Source organism: Silurus aristotelis (assembly GCF_946808225.1).
Source record: "Silurus aristotelis genome assembly, chromosome: 5".
Lineage (NCBI taxonomy): Eukaryota > Metazoa > Chordata > Actinopteri > Siluriformes > Siluridae > Silurus > Silurus aristotelis.
This window is the reverse complement of record NC_139578.1, coordinates 35042579-35066117: the sequence shown is the minus strand read 5'-3', so window position 1 is coordinate 35066117 and position 23539 is coordinate 35042579. Positions and strand designations below refer to the sequence as shown.

Below are 23539 nucleotides of genomic sequence, written 5' to 3'. Positions count from 1 at the left end.
GTAATTTCGGGCACAGAAAGAATGACTTAAATGACAGGGGGAGGCATGACATCTGTCACATCTGTCCTCAAACCCAGGATAGATTTTTGCCTGTTTCGATTTGGAAAGATGAATTCTGTACAAAACCTTAAACTGAATGAGACTGAGGCGGGCACAGGAAGTGGTAGACCGTATCCTATCTACGGCCTTCTCCCACTGTTCATCGCCAAACTGCAGCCCCAACTCCTCCTCCCATGCAGTCCTGGTTTTATCTGTATTACAGCTTTTAAGAGATAAAATAAAACTGTATATCCGGGAGATCAAACTACGCTGGTGTGGAGTAAACATGACTAAACTCTCCCAAGGTTGCTTGGGGGGTACAGAGGGAAAATTGGGGAGGCATTTCGATACAAAGCTGCGGACTTGGAGATATCGAAAAAAATGAGCTGTAGGCAGCCCATACTCCAAGGATAGGCTGGCAAAACTTCTAAAGACGCCATCTTTGTACAAATTATAAAGTTGCTTGATGCCTTTTTTGTGCGAGAAAGCTGAATCCAAAAGTGACGGGGGAAACAAATGATTTCTATTCAAGGGATTCAGTGCTGATAAAGCCCTAAATTTAAAGTGATGCCTAAACTGAAACCAAATCTTAAGTGTGTTCAGTACGACTGGATTGTCAGTATATTGAGATGGTTTGACTGGAAAAGGTGAGCAAAGCAGAGCAGATACAGAGGATGATCTACAAGACAGTAGCTCTAGATTGCACCAAGTGGATTCTGCTGAATTGGACCAAAAGTTCAGTTTTTGGATATGTGCAGCCCAGTAGTATATTTGAAAATTGGGCAAAGCAAGCCCACCACTGAGCCTACATCTCTGCAATAAAGTCTTACGGATTCTGGGTGTTTTTCCATGAATAGATAGATTCCATGAATAGATAGAATGAATGATTCTATTTAAAGAATCAAACAAATACTTGGGTAAAAATAGTGGAAGCGATTGAAAAAAATAGAACATTAATTTTAACTGCATTGATTTTTCCTGTTAAAGACAGAGGTAGACTGCTCCACCTCTGAAAATCCGACTTCATGTCCGCCACAAGCGGAGCGAGATTGGCATGAAAAAGTCTGGGTAAGGAACGGGTCACCGTGATACCAAGGTATTTAAAGCCTGAACAGTTGAATTTGAATGGCATATTCAGATGCTGAAGTTGTAGAACAGTATTGTTTACCGGATAACACTCACTCAAATTCAATTTCAATACGAAATTCAATTTGTATCCCGAGAAAGAGCCAAAATCCCCCAAGATAGATAAAATGACAGGAACAGAGGCTGCAGGATCAGTCACATATAACAACAAATAAGGACACCTTATATTCTGCCCCCTTGCGAGTTATACCCTTAAAGGCTAATGAGGATCTAAGTTTAATAGATAACGGCTCAATGGCAAGGGCGAATAGCAGTGGTGACAGTGGGCACCCCTGCCGGGTTCCACGCCCGAGACTGAAATAACCAGAGCTAATATTATTTGTACGAACACTGGCTTGCAGAGATTTATAAAGGAGGCGGATCCAGGAGACAAATGTATCACCAAACCCAAATTTCTTCAATATTGCTAACAGGTATTCCCACTCGACTCTATCAAACGCTTTCTCAGCATCCAATGAGACTACCACCTCCGGCAAAGGAGATGACTGCTTAGAGTAAATTATGTTGAAAAGTGTACGAGTGTTAAAAAATTAGTGTCCCCCTTTTATAAATCCAGTCTGCTCCATAGATATGATATGTGGTAGTACACTTTCTAACCGGGATGCGATCACTTTCGCCAGCACTTTCACGTCGGCATTCAGCAGCGACAGCGGTCTATATGACCCGCACAGGTTGGGATCCTTGCCCTTCTTCAAGAGAAGAGCTATTGAGGCCTGATTAAAAGTAGGTGGTAGCACACCCCGACCCAGAGACTCATTTAACACACCAAGGAGCAGCGGCACCAATTTATCGATAAACCTCTTTAAAAACTCAACTGGAAAACCATCTGGGCCTGGGGCTTTATTAGACTGCATCACCTTTATTGAAGCTCTGACTTCGTCAAGAGATAGTGGAGAGTCCAAGTCCCTTACAGAGACCGTATCAACAACAGGAAGATTGACACCTTGAAGGAAATCACCCAGTCTCTTACCATCTGTAAGGCATTTAGATTTATAAAAAGCAGAGTAATATGACTTTAATACTGCATTGACCTCTATGGGATCGGTAACGGTGACATTTGAGTCATTATTAATCTGCGGTATTAGGCGCGATGCAGCCTGCCGTCTCAGCTGATGAGCCAACAATCTGCTTCGTTTGTCACTGTATTCATAATACGATCCACGAGTTCGTAACAACATGCATTCAGTTTCCCTAGTGGAGAGGAGATCGAATTCTGCCTGCAACTCAACACGCCGTTTGTATAGCTCTGGAGACGGGTTGGACGCGTAGCTCTAATCGAGTTGGCTGATAGCCGATGAAATTTCAGAGTTTAGCTCTGTGCTCCCAATATGTGAAAGCAGAGTGAAAATGAAATGATTTGCCCCCTGAGATAGGCTTTCAAAGTCTCCCATAATAATGAGCATGGAGTAGAGTCAAGACGATTAAACAACAAGAATTCATCAATAGCTTTAGAAATAGACGCACAGAAATCCTCGTCTGCTAGGAGATGCGAATTAAACCGCCAGGGAGATTGTGTAGGTCTAAGGGTTGAGAATTGGATATCCAACGCTAGAGGAGCATGATCAGAGATCACAATGCCCAAATAATCTGTAGATACAACGGAGCGATTAAGACGGCTATCAATAAAAAAATAATCAATTCTGGAATATGAATGATGCACCGGGGAGAAAAATGAAAATTCGTTTTAACCAGCGATTGCGACATCTCCATGGGTCTACCAAGCCGTTTTGTGACGCGAAATCGGAGAATGATTTAGACATTGCAGATTGGGATACAGAACGAAAACTAGAACGATCCAAAACAGGGTTCAAAACACAATTCAAATCACCACCAAAAATTATCAAATGGGTATCTATAACGGGAAGACTGCCAAGTAACCTATTCGCAAAATCAGGATCATCAAAGTTTGGAGCGTAAATATTAACCAGCAGAACCTTGGTCTGCATCAGTGTACCAGCCACAATGACATACCTGCCATTCCTATCTGCAATTGTATGGGTAGGTGAAAACTGTATGCTTCTATTCACTAGGATTGCCACCCCTCGTGCCTTAGAATTGAAATTGGAGTGGAAAGTTTGACCCACCCAAGGACAGTGAAGCCTATGATGATCTCTGACTCTGAGGTGTGTTTCCTGTAAAAATACTATGTCGGCGCGTAAGCGTTTCAGGTGGGTAAAAACCCTAGACCGTTTAATAGGATTACCCATACCCCTAATATTCCAGCTAAGGAACCGGACCGGTGCACCACTGCCAGCTAAACGTGAGTCTGTATTATTGTCAGCCATTCATCCAAAAACAACTATACAAAAAAAAGAGAACAGGACCTGTGAAGCCAGGGGGTGGGGGATCATCACCCCCCACCCCCGTGCGCGCGCATCAGACACTCAAACACAAACCCAACACACAAGTAGAGTCTCTGTCCTAACAATAACCCCAGGGGACAGCAACATAAACTACCAAAAAAGAAACCTATTGCCGCCCACACAAATAAATGTGCTAACGACACGGAGAACAAGCCCATCCTAAGCAAACCGTTGTGTGTGATACGTAGCCACGCTGGATAAAATAACCCGTACCGCACACCTTCAATGTCACGGAGCTGCCGACGCACCTCGTTAAAGGCAGCCCGTGCTTTTGCGGTTTTTACCGTATGGTCTGGAAAAATAGAAATGTTCAGACCCTGAAACTGAATTCGCTGCAGTTCTTTGGCACGCCGCAAGACATCCAGACATTCGCTATGTTAGTGAAATCTGGCCACAATGGCTCGTGGTCGTTCACCAGGTTTTGGTACGGGCTGTAAAGTGCGATGTGACCTGTCCAGAACCGGCTGGAGTGATGCGGTTGCAGGGAGAAGAGGTGGAGAAGGTGGAGGAGTTCAGGTACCTGGGGTCAACAGTGCAAAGTAATGGAGAGTGTGTTAGAGAAGTAAAGAAAAGAGTGCAGGCAGGGTGGAGTGGGTGGAGAAGAGTGACAGGAGTGATTTGTGATAGAAGAGTATCTGTGAGAGTGAAAGGGAAAGTTTATAGGACTGTGGTGAGACCTGAGATGTTGTATGGTTTAGAGACAGTGGCATTGAGTAAAAGACAGGAAGCAGAGCTGGAGGTAGCAGAGCTGAAGATGTTGAGATGTTCGTTGGGAGTGACGACGATGGACAGGATTAGAAATGAGTTTATTAGAGGGACAGCGCATGTTGGACGTTTTGGAGACAAGGTGAGGGAGGTGAGATTGAGATGGTTTGGACATTTGCAGAGGAGGGACACGAGTTATATTGTTAGAGGAATGCTGAGGATGGAGCCACCAGGAAGGAGGAAAAGAGGAAGAACAAGGAGGAGGTTTATGAATGTGGTGAGGGAAGACATGCAGGTAGTTGGTGTGAAAGAGGCAGATGTAGAGGACAGGGTGGTATGGAGACGGATGATCTGCTGTGGCGACCCCTAATGGGAGCAGCCAAAAGAAGAAGAAGAAGAAGCAGAAGATATAAAAATGACTGTCAATGACGCATAATTATGACTTATTATCTCATAATTTTACAACACCGGATTTGACGTAACTGCATTTTTTGCTAGGAAGCGTCTCATTGCACAACAATGGAGATGTAGCAGCTATTATATGGTTTAGCGTGATGACTGTATATTAGTTTAATTAGCTACTGGACATTTCCTCGCTGACCTGCAGCTACTGCTAATTCATTAAGTTACGGTAAGTCTTGCTTTAGGTAATAGATACTGGGCATTAACTATTATTATTATTATATTTTAACATAACTACTAATATAAAAAAAAAGTCAAGTCAAGTTTATTTGTATAGCGATTTTCACAACAGACATTGTCTCAAAGCAGCTTTACAGAAATCAACAGTGAAGGTGAATGGTGTGTGTTTATCCCTGATGAGCAGCCGTGAATAGCAGATATTTAAGCAAGAATATATATATATACCTCTCCTTGAACTGCCACCTTAACGTGGTGGAGGGGTTTGAGTACTCGAATGACCCTAGGAGCTATGTTGTCCGGGGCTATATGCCCCTGGTAGGGTCTCCCAAGGCAAACAGGTCCTGGGCGACGGGTCAGACTAAGAGCGGTTCAAAACCCCTTATGAGAGATACTACATCAGGGACCGTGACGTCGCCCGGTATGGCGCAGCCGGGGCCCCACCCTGGAGCCAGGCCCGGGGTTGGGGCTCGTATGCGAGCGCCTGGTGGCCGGGCCTTCCCCCACAGGGTCCGGCCGGGCTCAGCCCGAAGGAGCGACGTGGGGCCGCCTTCCAGTGGGCTCACCACCTGCAGGAGGGACCGTAAGGGGCCGGTGCTAAGAGGATCGGGCAGCAGTCGAAGGTGGAGGCCTCGACAACCCGATCCCTGGACACGGAAGCTAGCTCTAGGGACGTGGAATGTCACCTCGCTGGCGGGGAAGGAGCCTGAGATTGTGCGTGAGGTTGAGAGGTTCCGACTAGAGATAGTCGGGATCACCTCTACGCACGGCCTGGGCTCTGGAACCACACTCCTCGAGAGAGGATGGACTCTTTACAACTCTGGAGCTGCCCATGGTGAAAGGCGTCGGGCTGGTGTGGGTTTGCTTATAGCCCCCCAGCTCAGCCGCCATGTGTTGGAGTTTACCCCGGTGAACGAGAGGGTCGTTTCCCTGCGCCTACGGGTCGGGGATAGGTCTCTCACTGTCGTGTGTGCCTACGGGCCAAACGGCAGTATAGAGTACCCGGCCTTCTTGGGGTCTCTGGGAGGGGTGCTGGACAGTGCTCCGACTGGGGACTCCGTCGTTCTACTAGGAGACTTCAATGCACACGTGGGCAGCGACAGTGACACCTGGAGGGGCGTGATTGGGAGGAACGGCCCCCCTGATCTGAACCCGAGCGGTGTTCAGTTATTGGACTTCTGTGCTAGTTACAGTTTGTCCATAACGAACACCATGTTCAAGCATAAGGGTGTCCATCAGTACACGTGGCACCAGGACACCCTAGGCCGCAGGTCGATGATCGACTTTGTGGTCGTTTCATCTGACCTGCGGCCGTATGTCTTGGACACTCGGGTAAAGAGAGGGGCGGAGCTGTCAACTGATCACCACCTGGTGGTGAGTTGGATCCGATGGCGGGGGAGGAAGCTGGACAGACTCGGCAGACCCAAGCGTACTGTGAGGGTCTGCTGGGAACGTTTGGCCGAGCCTCCTGTCAGAGAGATCTTCAACTCCCACCTCCGGCAGAGCTTTGACCAGATCCCGAGGGAGGCCGGAGATATTGAGTCCGAGTGGACCATGTTCTCCACCTCCATTGTCGAAGCGGCCGCTCGGAGCTGTGGCAGTAAGGTCTCCGGTGCCTGTCGAGGCGGCAATCCCCGAACCCGGTGGTGGAAACCGGAAGTAAGGGATGCCGTCAAGCTGAAGAAGGAGTCCTACCTGGCCTGGTTGGCTTGTGGGACTCCTGAGGCAGCTGACGGGTACCGGCAGGCCAAGCGAACTGCAGCCCGGGTGGTTATCGAGGCAAAAACTCGGGCCTGGGAGGAGCTCGGTGAGGCCATGGAGAAGGACTATCGGCTGGCCTCGAAGAGATTCTGGCAAACCGTCCGGCGCCTCAGGAGGGGAAAGCAGTGCCCCACCAATGCTGTTTACAGTAGAGGTGGGGAGCTGTTGACCTCAACTGGGGATGTCGTTGGACGGTGGAAGGAATACTTCGAGGATCTCCTCAATCCCGCCGTCACGTCTTCCATTGAGGAAGCAGAGGCTAAGGGCTCAGAGGCGGACTCGTCCATCACCCAAGCTGAAGTCACCGAGGTAGTAAAGAAACTCCTCGGTGGCAGGGCACCGGGGGTGGATGAGATCCGCCCTGAGTACCTCAAGTCTCTGGATGTTGTGGGGCTGTCTTGGCTGACACGCCTCTGCAGCATCGCGTGGCGGTCGGGGACAGTGCCTCTGGAATGGCAGACCGGGGTGGTGGTCCCTCTTTTTAAGAAGGGGGACCGGAGGGTGTGTTCCAACTATAGGGGGATCACACTTCTCAGCCTACCTGGGAAAGTCTATGCCAGGGTACTGGAGAGGAGAATACGGCCGATAGTAGAACCTCGGATTCAGGAGGAACAATGTGGTTTTCGTCCAGGCCGTGGAACACTGGACCAGCTCTATACCCTCTACAGGGTGCTGGAGGGTTCATGGGAGTTTGCCCAACCAGTCCACATGTGCTTTGTGGATTTGGAAAAGGCATTCGACTGTGTCCCTCGCGGCGGCCTGTGGAGGGTGCTCCGGGAGTATGGGGTCGGGGGCCCTTTACTAAGGGCTGTCCGGTCCCTGTATGACCGAAGCAGGAGCTTGGTTCGCATTGCCGGCAGTAAGTCAGACTTGTTCCCGGTGCATGTTGGACTCCGGCAGGGCTGCCCTTTGTCACCGGTTCTGTTCATAATTTTTATGGACAGAATTTCTAGGCGCAGCCAGGGGTCGGAGGGTGTCCGGTTTGGTGACGACACGATTTCGTCTTTGCTCTTTGCAGATGATGTTGTCGTGTTGGCTTCATCAGACCAGGACCTTCAGCATGCACTGGGACGGTTTGCAGCCGAGTGTGAAGCGGCTGGGATGAGAATCAGCACCTCCAAATCCGAGGCCATGGTCCTCAGTCGGAAAAGGGTGGCTTGCCCACTTCAGGTTGGTGGGGAGTTCCTGCCGCAAGTGGAGGAGTTTAAGTATCTTGGGGTTTTGTTCACGAGTGAGGGAAGGGTGGAACGGGAGATTGACAGACGGATCGGTGCAGCTTCTGCAGTAATGCGGTCGATGTACCGGTCTGTCGTGGTGAAGAAGGAGCTGAGCCGCAAGGCGAAACTTTCGATTTACCGGTCAATCTACGTTCCTACTCTCACCTATGGTCATGAGCTCTGGGTCATGACCGAAAGGACAAGATCCCGGATACAGGCGGCCGAAATGTGCTTCCTCCGCAGGGTGGCTGGGCGATCCCTTAGAGATAGGGTGAGAAGCTTAGTCACTCGGGAGGAGCTCGGAGTAGATCCGCTGCTCCTCCACATCGAGAGGGGTCAGCTGAGGTGGCTCGGGCATCTGTTCCGGATGCCTCCTGGACGCCTTCCTGGGAAGGTGTTCCGGGCGCGTCCCACTGGGAGGAGACCCCGGGGAAGACCTAGGACACGCTGGAGAGACTATGTCTCCCGGCTGGCCTGGGAACGCCTTGGTGTCCCCCCGGAAGAGCTGGAAGAAGTGTCTAGGGAGAGGGAAGTCTGGGCATCTTTGCTTAGACTGCTGCCCCCGCGACCCGGCATCGGATAAGCGGGAGAAGATGGATGGATGGATGGATGGATATATATATATATATATATATATATATATATATATATATATATATATATATATATATATATATATATATATAAGTAGCTATATTGCCAACTTTTATGATTATTATCATTATCTTTTAAATAGAGAGAGAGGTAGCTGATATGATGGAGAGGAGAAAGGTAGAGATGTTGTGTGGAAAGAGAGTAAGAGCAGGAACATTGGAGGTGTTTAAACTGTTCTATCATGGTGTGGATGGAAAGAGAAATGGTGTAGGGGGGATTCTGAAGGAAGAGTACAGTAAGAGTGTAGTGGAGGTGAAGAGAGTTTCTGATAGGGTGATGAACATGAAGCTGTAAAAGAGGCAGATGTAGAGGACAGGGTGGTATGGAGACGGATGATCCGCTGTGGAGACCCCTAATGGGAGCAGCCGAAAGAAGAAGAAGAAGATCATTATATTTTAAATAAAAAAATAGTAATGACACTAAGATATCAATATTGTATTTCTATCTTTAGGTTATTCACAGAAAGAATGCTGTCATGGACAATCAAGCTGAAGAGTCGAGCTGAGAAACGCAGCTATTGCAAGAAATTATTCTATTAAAGAAAGAAAATGAGGATTTCTGTGCCCTGAATCTGCAACAGACTATTACTTTTCCTGTTCTGTATTTTATCTATTCATTTATATAAGTAGTTTATCTGTCAGGGTGGTTGTCTGCTAGTATCCACCTTTAATCTTTTACTATTATTATTTGTAAAGAAATTCTACCAATAAATACAATAAATGGTATCATGTGAAAATATATAGTTTTGTTGTGTAGTTTTCCACCTGCAGAAGAAAATGCTAAACTCCTACATCTCTCTCCTGCACACAATGTTGTAAATAGACCAGCAGGAACGTAATTCCTGCATACAACTGATTCTTTCAGAGACTTCCTGCATGTATCCTACAGGAGAATGAGCTGAAAATCCTGTAGGAAACCTGCATAAAATTCCTGCTAAGCTTTTATCTACATGTGATTGTTTATTTTTAATAAATTTGCAAATATGTTAAGCAAACTTCTTCCACGCTGTCATTATGGGGTTTTGTTTGTAGAATCTTTAGGAACATAATGAATTTAATACATGTTTGGAATAAAGCTATAATAAAATGTGGAAAAGTGGAGAGCTGTGAAGACTTTCTGCATCTACTGCATCTGTAATTCATCTCATTAGTGTGTAGAAAATAAAAGCTGAGCAGATGAGAGGAAGAAGTGGTGAAAATGATGGAGAGAAAACCCAAGAGATCCAGACCATTAAAGGGAATGTGTGTGTGTGTGTGTGTGTGTGTGTGTGTGTGTAGTGCGCATGCGCTCTAAAGTGAAAGTAGCAGTGGACGGTGGATGTGTAAAAGCACAGAGTGGAGATCAACCAGAGTTTCTAATCTTCACGTTTTGGTGAGTTTATGACCCACATTATAACACACACACACATCTTCTACACACTTTACACTTTCACCTGTAACTCACATCACTTTATCTCTTCATCCCGAGCTGCACTTTTCATCTCCTCACCATGAAGAGTTTCTGTACAAAACCCCACAGGAAACAGTTCTGAAATTCATTATACACAAATACAGCTTTCTGCTTTATTGACCCAGCCATTAGGGGGGCACAAGCCAGTGTACTCTTAGTGCCGGTCCCAAGCCCGGGTAAATGGGGAGGGTTGCGTTAGGAAGGGCATCCAGCGTAAAACATGTGCCAAATCAAATATGCGGATCACAAATGAGAATTTCATACCGGATCGGTCGAGGCCCGGGTTAACAACGACCGCCACAGGTATCGTTAGCCGACAGGGTACCGGTGGAAATTGGGCTACTGTTGTCTGAAGGAGGAGAAGGAGAGGAGGAAGACGTCTACAGAGACGGCAGGAAAAGGAGCAGTGTAGGAGAGTAGAGGTTCGGGTTGGTATTTTAAATGTTGGTACTATGACGGGTAAAGGGAGAGAGATAGCTGATATGATGGAGAGGAGAAAGGTAGATATGCTGTGTGTTCAGGAGACCAAGTGGAAAGGGAGTAAGAGCAGGAACATTGGAGGTGGGTTTAAACTGTTTTATCATGGTGTGGATGGGAAGAGAAATGGTGTAGGGGTGATTCTGAAGGAAGCGTACAGTAAGAGTGTAGTGGAGGTGAAAAGAGTTTCTGATAGGGTGATGATCGTGAAGGTGGAAGTTGAAGGGATGATGATAAATGTCATCAGTGCCTATGCTCCACAAGTTGGCTGTGAGATGGAGGAGAAAGAAAGATTCTGGAGTGAATTAGATGAAGTGGTAGATGGCGTACCTAGGAAAGAACGATTGGTGATTGGGGCAGACTTTAATGGGCATGTAGGTGAAGGGAACAGAGGTGATGAGGAGGTGATGGGTAGGTATGGTTTTAAGGAGAGGAATGTGGAAGGGCAGATGGTGGTAGATTTTGCTAAAAGGATGGAAATGGCAGTGGTGAACACGTATTTTAAGAAGAAGGAGGATCATAGGGTGACGTATAAGAGTGGAGGAAGGTGCACACAGGTGGATTATCTTCTGTGTAGGAGATGCAACCTGAAGGAGATTGGAGACTGTAAGGTGTTGGCGGGGGACAGTGTAGCTAGACAGCATCGGATGGTGGTCTGTAGGATGGTTTGGAGGCGAAGAAGAAGAGGAGGAAAGTAAAGTTTGAAAGAAGAATAAGATGGTGGAAACTGAAGGAGGAAGAGTGTAGTGTGAGGTTCAGGGAAGAGGTCAGACAGGGGCTCGGTGGTGGTGAAGAGGTGCCGGATGATTGGGCAACTACTGCAGGAGTGATGAGGGAGGCAGCTAGAAAAGTACTTGGTGTGACATCTGGAAATAGAAAGCAAGACAAGGAGACGTGGTGGTGGAATGAGGAAGTGCAGGAGAGCATTAGGGGAAAGAGGTTGGCAAAACAGAAGTGGGATCGACAGAGTGATGAGAAAAGTAGGCAGGAGTACAAGGAGATGCGGCAGCAGGTTAAAAGGGATGTGGCGAAAGCCAAGGAAAAGGCATATGAGGAACTGTATAAGAGGTTGGACACTAAGGAAGGAGAAAAGGATTTATACCGATTGGCCAAGCAGAGGGACCGAGCTGGGAAGGATGTACTGCAAGTTAGAGCAATAAAGGATGGAGAGGGAAATGTGTTGACTAGTGAGGAGAGTGTGTTGAGAAGATGGAGGGAATATTTTGAGCAGCTGATGAATGAGGAAAATCAGAGAGAGAGAAGGTTGGAGGATGTGGAGTTGGTGAAGCAGGATGTAGATAGGATTAGTAAGGAGGAAGTGAGAGCAGCGATTAAGAGGATGAAGAATGGAAAGTCGGTTGGACCAGATGACATACCGGTAGAAGCGTGGAGATGTTTAGGAGAGATGGCAGTGGAGTTTTTAACCAGATTGTTTAACAGGATTCTGGAAGGGGAGAGGATGCCTGAGGAATGGAGAAGGAGTGTGCTGGTACCGATCTTTAAGCATAAGGGAGATGTGCAGACCTGCAGTAACTACAGGGGAATTAAATTGATCAGTCACACCATGAAGTTATGGGAAAGAGTAGTGGAAGCCAGGCTGAGAGAAGAGGTGACCATCTGTGAGCAACAGTATGGTTTCATGCCGAGGAAGAGCACCACAGATGCCTTATTTGCTTTGAGGATGTTGATGGAGAAGTATAGAGAAGGACAGAAGGAGCTGCATTGTGTATTTGTGGATTTAGAGAAAGCGTACGACAGGGTGCCGAGAGAGGAGTTGTGGTATTGTATGAGGAAGTCAGGTGTGTCAGAGAAGTATGTGAGGGTGGTGCAGGACATGTATGAGGACAGTGTGACGGCAGTAAAGTGTGCAGTAGGTACGACAGACTGGTTCAGGGTGAAGGTTGGACTGCATCAAGGATCGGCCCTGAGCCCTTTCCTGTTTGCAGTGGTGATGGACAGGTTGACGGACGAGGTCAGACAGGAGTCTCCCTGGACTATGATGTTTGCAGATGATATTGTGATTTGTGGTGAGAGTAGAGAGCAGGTTGAGAAGAGCCTGGAGAGGTGGAGATATGCGCTGGAGAGAAGGGGAATGAAAGTCAGTAGGAGTAAGACAGAGTACATGTGTGTGAATGAGAGGGAGGGCGGTGGAGTGATGCGGTTGCAGGGAGAAGAGGTGGAGAAGGTGGAGGAGTTCAGGTACCTGGGGTCAACAGTGCAAAGTAATGGAGAGTGTGTTAGGGAAGTAAAGAAAAGAGTGCAGGCAGGGTGGAGTGGGTGGAGAAGAGTGACAGGAGTGATTTGTGACAGAAGAGTATCTGCAAGAATGAAAGGGAAGGTTTATAGGACTGTGGTGAGACCTGCGATGTTGTATGGATTAGAGACAGTGGCATTGAGTAAAAGACAGGAGGTGGAGCTGGAGGTAGCAGAGCTGAAGATGTTGAGGTTTTCGTTGGGAGTGACGAGGATGGACAAGATTAGAAATGAGTTTATTAGAGGGACAGCCCATGTAGGATGTTTTGGTGACAAGGTGAGGGAGGCGAGATTGAGATGGTTTGGACATGTGCAGAGAAGGGACATGAATTATATTGGTAGAAAAATGCTGAAGATGGAGCCACCAGGTAGGAGGAAAAGAGGAAGGCCAAGGAGGAGGTTCATGGATGTGGTGAGGGAAGACATGCAGGTAGTTGGTGTAAAAGAGGCAGATATAGAGGACAGGGTGGTATGGAGACGGATGATCCGCTGTGGCGACCCCTAATGGGAGAAGCCGAAAGAAGAAGAAGAAGACAGCTTTCTGCTTTATTACTATTTACTAAAAACACACACACACACACACACACACACACACACACACACACACACACACACACACACGATTATTACACTTAATATGTAAAGATAAACAGAGTCGCACAGGCCACACATCTGTGCATTTATTGTTTTGAGTGTTGACATGTGTGTCGTTCTGTACTAATAAAATTACGGTTTAATTCATGAATAAACTGTTTATTATTATTATTATTATTATTATTATTATTATTATTATTATTATTATTATTGTAACAGACTTTATTGAATGATGTTATGCTGTACTAATTCTGGATCAACTGGTGCTTGTTGTATGTGTGTGTACGGGGCTTGCTATTTGTCGGCAAGATATATACCATGTGAGAGAAGTGTGGAATAAAGCTGGGAACAGTTTGGATGCCCTCGTTTACGGTTTTCTTCCTTATAAGTGTTTAGGTGAACTCTGCTCGAATGCTCGGTCACATTAGTGGCAGCGGTGTGTTTTTTGGTTCAGTGTTACTGCGGGTGTCGACCCTGTTAGCCTTTGGCACAGATTTTGGGACTCACAGCTGAAATGCTCTACCTAACTTTAAATGTTTCCAGTTCCTGATAGAAATGTGCTACATACACGATTTAGATATCTTTAAAAAGAAGACACTTTGATCCATTATTCCAAGTTGATATTGCAAAAAGATAATACGTTATAAAACGTACGGTGGCCGAGAAGTGCAAAACACATTAACAAATCCGAAAACAAATGAACAAATCCAAAAACACAACGACAAGTCAGACCCTGAATGGAAACTTACAGATCATTGGACGAGACACCTGTCAGTCAAGATATACAGGTGAATGACATGTGTCTCATCCAATGATTGATAAGTTTCCATTCACAAACTATACCTACCTTTTCCAATTTATCTGACTTGTCGTTGTGTTTTAGGATTTGTTAATGTGTTTCGTGCAACGATTCAGACAAACCGGAAAAGGTAGGTATAGTTTGTGAACGTAAACTTACCGATCATTGGATGAGACACCTGTCATTCACCTGTATATCTTGACTGACAGGTGTCTTGTCCAATGATCTGTAAGTTTCCATTCACAAACTATACCTACCTTTTCCGGTTTGTCTGACTTGTCGTTGTGTTTTCGGATTTGTAATTTTGTTTTTGGATTTGTTGTTTTGTTTTCGGATTTGTTAATGTGTTTTGCACTTCTCGGCCACCGTAAGAATGTTATAAATTAAGTTAAATATATATAATATAAAAAATCTTGAATTGAAAATTTCTATTTCATATATAATTACATGAAATCAGTCCTGGAGCAATTCAGAAAAGTACTGGACATGTCTCATGAGTTTTATGAAGATTTTAATGAAAAATTAGATTCCTACAAACATTTATCTGAGACTGTGTCTGACCCTTTTCTCCCTCCCCCTGTTTGAGACCCACCTGCTAAACTCACAAGTTCATTCATACTCTATTCAAACAGTCTGCATATTGTAGCGATTTGCTCCCTGTAATTAAAGTGAGCGCGAATCCGTGAATTAGTCTGGAGCCGAACATTCTCCAATCTGCCTTCCTACGTGGCTCCTTTTATACTCTTCAGTCACCTTGATGAGGGTGAAGAGTTGCTGATCTCCTCATTAGGTCTCAGCTGCACCTTGTTGTGATGCTCCGCCCCCCTGCCATGTGCGCCACAGCTTTCCATAACACGGGTGCTGACATGGCGCTGTCCATTCAGCACCCACCTGCCTGAGTGTTCAGAGTGCTTGCCTGTTGTTGTGGGCATGACGTGAGGCCGACGTCACAATATAAATCAACTGCTGACCATTAAAGGCTTTTGTTCTACATGTTTAGATATTGAGATTGAGTTGGTGTTCATATTGATGACCAGGTAGCAGACAAGTATTGTTTTACAGTCATGACCATTCATTTTAATGTGCAGCCATTTCAATCTCAACAATACACACACACACACACACACACACACACACACACACACACACACACACACACACACACACACACACACACAAACTTACTTTTCAAGCATTTCTCTTTCAAAAACAAATGGGCAATGTAACCTATAACTGTCAGGGATCACCCTGCTTCTTCTCCCGTGCGCGCCCCGCCCGCTCGGAGCACCTCGCCATCATACTGATTCCACACACCTGTTCCTCATCACCCTCGCAGCGTACTTAAGCGCCTCACTCACCCCACTCCGTTGTCCGTTATTGTTCATGTTTGGACTCTGTGTGTGTGTTCCTGGCTCGGGCTTTTCTAATTTTTGTTCATTAAAGACTGTTTGCTGTGCCTCGGCTTCCGCCTTGCTCACTCACGGCTGACAGAATAACGGACCGAAAGAAAGGAAGGAAAAGAAGGAAACCAACGTAATATCTGCCCCGCGCTTACCTCGCGATGGAAGATCAGGCAGTCGCCGAGCCCACGGCGATACAGGATCTCATCGCCGCGCTCCAAGCCGCCTTCCCATCCGCGGCGGCTCAGCAAAACCCCCCCGCGCTCACCAACAGTCCCATGGCGCTTCCGGCCACGTTTTCCGAAAAGGCATCTGAATGCCGCGGCTTCATGCTACAGGTAAATCTCTACATCGAGATGCAACCACAGCGTTTTCCCACGGAGCGGTCGAAGGTGGCGTTTTTCATCTCCCTCCTCTCCGGGAGAGCGCTGGCTTGGGCACAATCCCTGTGGAAAGCGGCTGGCCCAGTGACGCACTCATATGCCCGGTTTACCGAACATTTCCTGGAAGTTTTCTGCGCCGCCTCCGGGACTCTTACCACAACCGACCAGCTGCTCAGGTTACGTCAGGGGAACGAAAGCATCACCGATTACAGCCTCCGTTTCCGCACCCTGGCGGCATCTAGTGGCTGGAACGAGTCAGCGCTGCTGGGTGTGTATCGGATGGGATTAAATTCAGAGATACGGCAGGCAATGGCTATTCATGAGGATTCAGTGGGGTTGGAGACCTTCATTCAAAAATCGATCGGGCTCTCTCAGCGCCTAGCGGTGGACAATCCTACTCTTCACCCATTGGGCACTCCACAGGGCGCATCCGCGGCCCCGGAAGGCGAGCCGATGCAGCTGGGATCGCAAAGGCTGTCTAGACGGGAGAGGAACCGCCATCTCGCTGCCGGCAGGTGTCTGTACTGCGGATCCCAGGGGCATTCCATCTCACAGTGCCCCACACGCCCTGCTCGTGCCGTGGTGAGTACAGTAGAGTTACCAACTGACAATTTCCCGTCTATCTAAGCTCGATGTGTCTCTCATAACCCCCACTCTCTCCATCTCTGTGCGTGCCCTAGTCGATTCCGGCTCGGCGGGGAACCTTATCTCCCAGGCCTGCCTCGACCGACTATGCCTCCGCCGAGAGCGGGGCTCCCAGGATCTAGCTGTCCAAACCATCCAGGGACGCCCGCTGGGTGAAGGGTGGGTGAAGTACTGCACGCCGGATATAACGTTACAAGTGGGGCTATTCCATCGAGAGGCGATCCGGTTCCTGGTCCTGGAGAAATCCACGGTCAGTGTGATCCTGGTGAGGCCCTGGCTTCAGAAACACCGGCCTAGATGCTCTTGGGACCCCTGTGACATCCTGGAGTGAAGTCCCCGCTGTAAGGCACACTGCCTCTCACATCTCCCCACGCGAACCCCAGGAGCCGTGATAGGAGCCACTCAGGTGGAGGAGGCCACAACCACGACCCCTGTGGAGATCCCGAGGGAGTATAGTTAGTTTGGAGATGTGTTCAGCGCGCAGGCCGCCACCCGTCTCCCCCCTCACCGACCTTGGGACTGCTGCATCGACCTACTGCCCGGGGCAAAGCTACCCAAGGGTTGTGTGTATCCCCTGTCCGTTCCGGAGCGTAAAGCCATGGAGGAGTACGTGCAACAGGCGCTTCGTAGGCGCTGGAGGTCTGCGTCCCTGCATCGACTACCGTCAGCTAAACTTGCAGATCGCACCTCTTCCCTACCCCCTCCCACTCGTGCCCGCAGCTCTGGAGGACCTGAGGGAGGCGCGGGTGTTCTCCAAGCTTGACCTCCGGAGCACCTACAACCTGGTGCGCATCAGGAAGGGGGATGAGTGGAAAACGGCCTTCATCACCCCCTCGGGGCACTATGAGTACCGGGTCATGCCGTACGGCCTCTCCATCTCTCCCGCCGTCTTCCAGGGTTTCATGAACGAGGTACTCCGGCCTTTCCTCCAGAGATTCGTCATGGTCTACATCGACGACATACTGATCTATTCCCGGGATCTGGAGGAACACCGACGACACGTGCGAGCGGTGCTGAGGGTGCTTCGTTCACAGCGTCTCTATTTGAACCTCTCGAAGTGCGAGTTCCACCGCCATACCATCCACTTCTTGGGCTACATCATCAGTGCGGAGGGCATCCAGATGGAAAGTAAGAAAGTAAGGGCGGTGAGGGAGTGGCCGGTCCCGGAGTCAGTCAGGGAGCTCCAACGCTTTCTGGGGTTCGCTAACTTTTATCGCCGGTTTATCCAGGGCTACAGCAGGATCACTGCCCCACTCACCTCGCTCCTCAGGGGAAAGGCCCGCACCCTGAGGTGGAACAACGAGGCTCAAGAGGCCTTCGACGAGCTTCGCCGTCGTTTCTGTTGCGCCCCGGTCCTGCGTAACCCCGATCCCTGGAGGCCTTTCGTGGTCGAAGTGGATGCCTCCTCGACCAGGGTAGGGGCCACCCTGTCTCAGAGATCAGGGTCTCCCCCCCAGCTCCACCCCTGCGCTTTCTTCTCGCACAAGCTCTCCACCACCGAGCAGAACTACGATATCGGGAACCGCGAGCTGCTGGGCATCAAGCTGGCCCTAGAGGAATGGAGACACTGGCTTGAGGGAGCCGAGCACCCATTCACGGTGGTCACCGACTACAAGAACCTCCAATACCTACGGAAGGCCCGGAGGCTAAACCCCCGACAGGCACGCTGGGCGCTGTTCTTCACAAGGTTCCGTTTCCAGATCACCTATTGAGCCGGGACACTGAATGGCAAGGCCGACGCCCTCTCCCGGATGTACGGACCGGACGAACCAGGTGAACCTGAACCCATCCTCCCTCCTGCACTCATCCTGGGGCCGATTGTCTGGGAGGTCGACCAGGAAATCGCCTCCGCTGCCCGCCGAGAGGCTGCTCTGGCCGGGTGCCCAGCAGGGCGCACCATCGTTCCTGCCTCTTGCCGGCCCCGTCTCTTTAGGTCTGTCCACGAGGGACCGGGCACCGGCCATCCAGGGGAGAAGCGGACCATCCAGATCCTCCAGACTAAGTACTGGTGGCCCGGCATGACCAGAGAAGTAAAGCGCCTCGTGGAGTAGTGTCCCACCTGCGCGATGTCCAAAGTCCCACGCCACCTGCCGGTGGGGAAGCTGATGCCGCTCCCCGTCCCTCAGCGTCCCTGGTCGCACCTGGGGATTGACTTCGTGACGGATCTACCCAGGTCAGACGGCCACACCTGCATTCTGGTGGTAGTAGATCGCTTTTCTAAGGCCTGTCGATTCATCCCCATAAAGGGCCTCCCCACCGCACTTGAGACTGCGGAGGCTTTGTTCCATCACGTCTTCCGGAACTTCGGTCTCCCGGAGGAGGTCGTGTCGGACCGGGGCCCACAGTTCGCATCTCGGGTCTGGAGGGCTTTCTTTCGACTCCTGGGTGTCTCGGTGAATCTCACGTCGGGATACCACCCACAATCCAACGGCCTGGCGGAGCGGAAGATCCAGGAGTTGAGCCGCTACCTGAGGACCTATTGCGGTCAGGATCAGGAGGACTGGTGTAGGTTCCTGCCGTGGGCCGAATACGCCCAGAACTCGCTACGTCAGGACTCCACGGGGCTCACCCCGTTCCGGTGCATGCTGGGTTTTCAGCCGCCCCTGTTCCCTTGGTCGGACGAGCCCAGCAGCGTGCCATCCGTCGACTACTGGTTCCGGGAGAGCAGTCGGGTCTGGGAGGCAGCGCACACCCAGCTGCGTCGAGCCCTCCGCAACACCCGCCGACACGCTGACGCACGGCGGCTGGACTCCCCCCGCTACCGTCCTGGAGACCTGGTATGGCTGTCCACCAGGGACCTGAAACTCAAACTGCCCTGTCGCAAGCTGAGCCCCCGGTTCATAGGGCCCTTCAGGATCACCGACCAAGTCAGCGCAGTGTCCTACCGGCTCGCACTGCCGCCAAGGTACCGTATCCATCCCACGTTCCACGTGTCCATATTGAAACCGTGTGCCTCTTCTGTCTCTCGCCCTCCAGGTGGCCCCGTAGCGCCCGACCCACCGGAAGTCGTGGACCAGCCCGGGGTCTACGTGGTGAGAGAGGTCCTGGAGTCCAGACAGCGCCGGGGTCGCCTCGAATATCTGGTGGACTGGGAGGGATTTGGCCCGGAGGAACGGTCGTGGGTGGCCCGGCAGGACATTCTGGACCCGGCGTTGCTGGCTGAGTTCCACGCGGCCCATCCTCGCTGCCCAGCGCCTCGGTCGAGGGGCAGGCCGCGCCGCCGGTTCAGGGCGTCTGGTGCCGCCCCTGGGGGAGGGGGTGGTGTCAGGGATCACCCTGCTTCTTCTCCCGTGGGCGCCCCGCCCGTTTGGAGCACCTCGCCATCATACTGATTCCACACACCTGTTCCTCATCACCCTCGCAGCGTACTTAAGCGCCTCACTCACCCCACTCCGTTGTCCGTTATTGTTCATGTTTGGACTCTGTGTGTGTGTTCCTGGCTCGGGCTTTTCAAACTTTTGTTCATTAGAGACTGTTTGCTGTGCCTCGGCTTCCGCCTCCCTCACTCACGCCTGACAGAAACATTGTATAAACTATAAAGGAAAATTTATTGTAACTTATAGATGTAAAATCGCATCTCCATGCAGATCTCCAAGTCTCTGTTGTTACTTTGCCCCCAAGAATATTTTCCACATCGCTGCTTTGTGCAAATCTCCGAAAAAAACACCTTTTTTGAGTGTTAATTTTTTTCTTTGTTTTCTTTTTTTTGTAAACAAAGTCCAGTTAGCACGAGTTATAAACAGCTGTTTGTGCCAAATTGAGAGCTGCATCACTTCCTGGTTTGTGTGCATGTGTGCTGTTTCGACCTGTAAGAGTTTATAAAGAATAATAAAACTAAGACTCACACGTGGGTAATAAAATCCTCCCATATATCGTTACAATCCTGCATTTATTGGCTACATTTTCCATCAGTCATTTTGTTTCCACAATGCTACTGACTGGAATAAAAGGTTTGAAATGATTGGTGGTGCAGTTGTTAGTCTGGTTTATAGTTGTTTATTCTAAGTGCTTAGTTGAGTTAGCATGCGCGAGTTCAGCATGGATGCGGCCATCATGTGGTCTAAAAACGAAGACGATTTATATCCGAGACGGGACCGCGATAGGATCAACAGAATTGAAAACAAAAGATTGAAAACCAGCGCAAATTTAAGAGCGATAATTGAATGGAGTGGAGGCCGCTTTGAGTCTATTGGTATGTGCCAGTGTGTCTGCGGGGGCTGTGGATGCCAATCATGTGTTTTTGACAGTGCACGGGTAATAACATTTGGAAAAAAATTAAATTTTCCAACGCAGTGATGAATACATCAAGTATGGATGTTCGTGATTATAATGACTCATGTGCTGCTCGGTCCGCTGCTAGATGCAGCCCCAGCCCTGCTCCTCGTAAATTACTGAGTTCCTCGTAGGAACTGTCATAAAGATGATTCAAGAAAAAGGGCCGTGCGATTCATGTATCCTGACAGGGCAGAACGTTGCAGAACAGACTGTCGCTGATGTTGCGGCCCAAACACCAGCTGTACTACCTGGGGGCCCTCAGAAGGACAGTGTTAATGATTGCTACTCAGTCCCTGAAGACGTCAGTGGCTGGCTGTCAAGCTTTAGCAAAGCCTTCTCTGTTGGCCTAAACACTATCAGAAGCACTGACCTACATTTACAACCTAAATTCTAATATTTGTTTCATTAAGTTGTATTAGTTTATTCCCAACAGATTATTCTCTTCATATCATAGCGTTTCTCTCGGCTGCACTGCTTCCAGTACGTGTATGTGAATGTTAGATTTCAGCCTTTATGTGCTGCCAGGTCAATCTAATCTGGTCAGTGCCTTCAAAGTCAGTACTGCTGGCCCTTTTACCATAGTCTCCTTAAGAAATAACTCTGTTTCTTTAACCGATCAGATTTCAGATTCTCCTCACAGGGCAGCTAGCTGGAACAGAATAGCGTCAGCATTTTTCTGTCCTCTGATTGGTTGGTCAGAGGGAAACTGTTACAGCCGAGTTTGACTGGTAAAACACGTGTGTAGCTCTGCACACATTAATACATCTGAGTTAGACTTTTTTACGCCTACGGAAGAAGAGAAATTGATTTGGTCTCGGACATACTTGAAAATCCATTTTGAAGAAAAGCTAGACATCATGAGGAGGTCGACCAACCCTGAAGCTAGCTAGCATGTCCCAGCCTGGGAAAGGGTTTGTTCACCACTTCCAGACAAGTGAATATGAGCGCTACCACTGAACCAACTCATTGGAAAGAATGCCCCCTTTGTGTGGACTCCCGAATGTGACATCATTTAACCTTTTCAAAGGTGTGTTGTCATCTGGCCCTGTAGTGATATTGCCTGACTTTAGTGTACCTTTTAAAATTTACACTGATGCATCCAACTTGGCAGTTGGTGCAGTTCTTGCCCAGGACAAAGAGGGACTTGAACCTGTGGTTGCATATTTATTGTTTTCTTCCTTATGTGTTTAGGCGAACCCGCACTAACGCTCGGTCACATTATTTTTATGGATGTGGTGAGGGAAGACATGCAGGAAGTTGGTCTGAAAGAGGCAGATGTAGAGGACTGGGTGTATGGAGATGGATGATCCACTGTGGTGACCCCTAATGGGAGAAGCTGAAAGAAGATGATGATGATTTATTATTATTATTACAGTTACAGTAGTATGTTTAGTAGTTATTCTCCGATGATGATTGCTACAAATAAATCCCAAATAACTTAATACTCTTAATAAGTCCTAGCCTTTTACCTTAGTGCTGTGTGTATGTGTGTGTGTGTGTGTGTGTGTGTGTGTGTGTGTGTGTGTGTGTGTGTGTGTGTTCTGTCTCTAGTCTAAATGCTGGTGTTGGTTTTAAAGTTCCAGTGTTTCTGGATGTGGTTAATGACTCCCCTGTTCTCATCTGTGCAGTGCTGCTGGTGCTGTTGTGTCTCAGACATGGAGTCCTGCAGGGTTCCTCACCATGTCCTGCTTTCATTCACCCTCATCTTCATCTTCATCTCTATCCCAGGTGAGTGTGATTTCAGTCTCCCTGCTCACACGGAGCTCAGCTCGTTCCTCTTACAGTCTCCAAACCTCCATTAAACCTGTTTCAGGATTCATTTCATTTACTTTCTCAGGATTTACTCCAGAGTTCAGGAGCTCAAAGTGTGAAAATTCTTACTGCAGTGCATCTAAAACGTTTAATGTCACTCCATGCTGCAGGTCACATGTGCCTCAGTTTTAGTTTAGAAACACAAAGACGTCTAGAGGAAGGATTTAAACTGAAATGTGTAGCACATCAGTTTCTGTTCATTATATGTACATGTATAGATTTATATTTTATTCTGATTCTCTCTTTCAGTACCTGGATCAGCTGATGGTACTGTACAGGTGAAGTTTAATCAGCCTGCAGTTCTGCCTTGTGTACAGAAATGTTCTGGTGAAGCCAAATGGACTCTGTTCAGTAAGAGAGATGTTGTAGTGGCTCGGTGTGATCAGACGTCCTGCAGCTCATCAGATGGATATAAAATATCTCATGATCAGTACCTGAATGACAGGGCCGCTGGAAGTAATTTTGAACAGGGGGTGCTGTGAATTATTATTATTAATATTTTTTTGACAAAAAACCTATGAGCCTATTTAGAATACATTTTAATAAATAACATAGGGCTGTGACGATGGCACTTTTTTTTTTTTTTTACCACCGCGGTGGTAGTGGACCAAATACCGGCGGTGTTGCGGTGGTTGGGGGGTTGTTTTGAAATAATAATAAAAAAAAACCCCAAAGAAACAACACACTAAAGCCTGTAAAGCATTAAAATAAATATCAGTAAATACTGGTAACTTACATAATATAATAAAGTTGAATCCTTAAAAAAAAACAACAAAAAAAAAAAACAGTTGTATATTTCCACACAAAGACGCGTTATAGCCTCCCGCTCTGCGCTTTGAGAGGGATGTGGAACACGAGCAGGAAAGAGACCACCGATCTCTTCTTCTGATATCTTCATGTTGTTGTAAAAGGTATGAAGAGCTAATTT

At 48.3% G+C, this 23539-nt stretch overlaps 1 long non-coding RNA gene across 1 annotated transcript; it reads left to right on the top strand.

Annotated features, from left to right (window-relative positions):
* The first annotated feature begins 9805 nt into the window (after positions 1-9805).
* Positions 9806-23046, top strand: LOC310725929. Its single transcript, XR_014533561.1, has 3 exons — positions 9806-9895; positions 22428-22527; positions 22861-23046. It is a non-coding gene; the product is annotated as an uncharacterized lncRNA (long non-coding RNA).
* Positions 23047-23539: the final 493 nt, after the last annotated feature.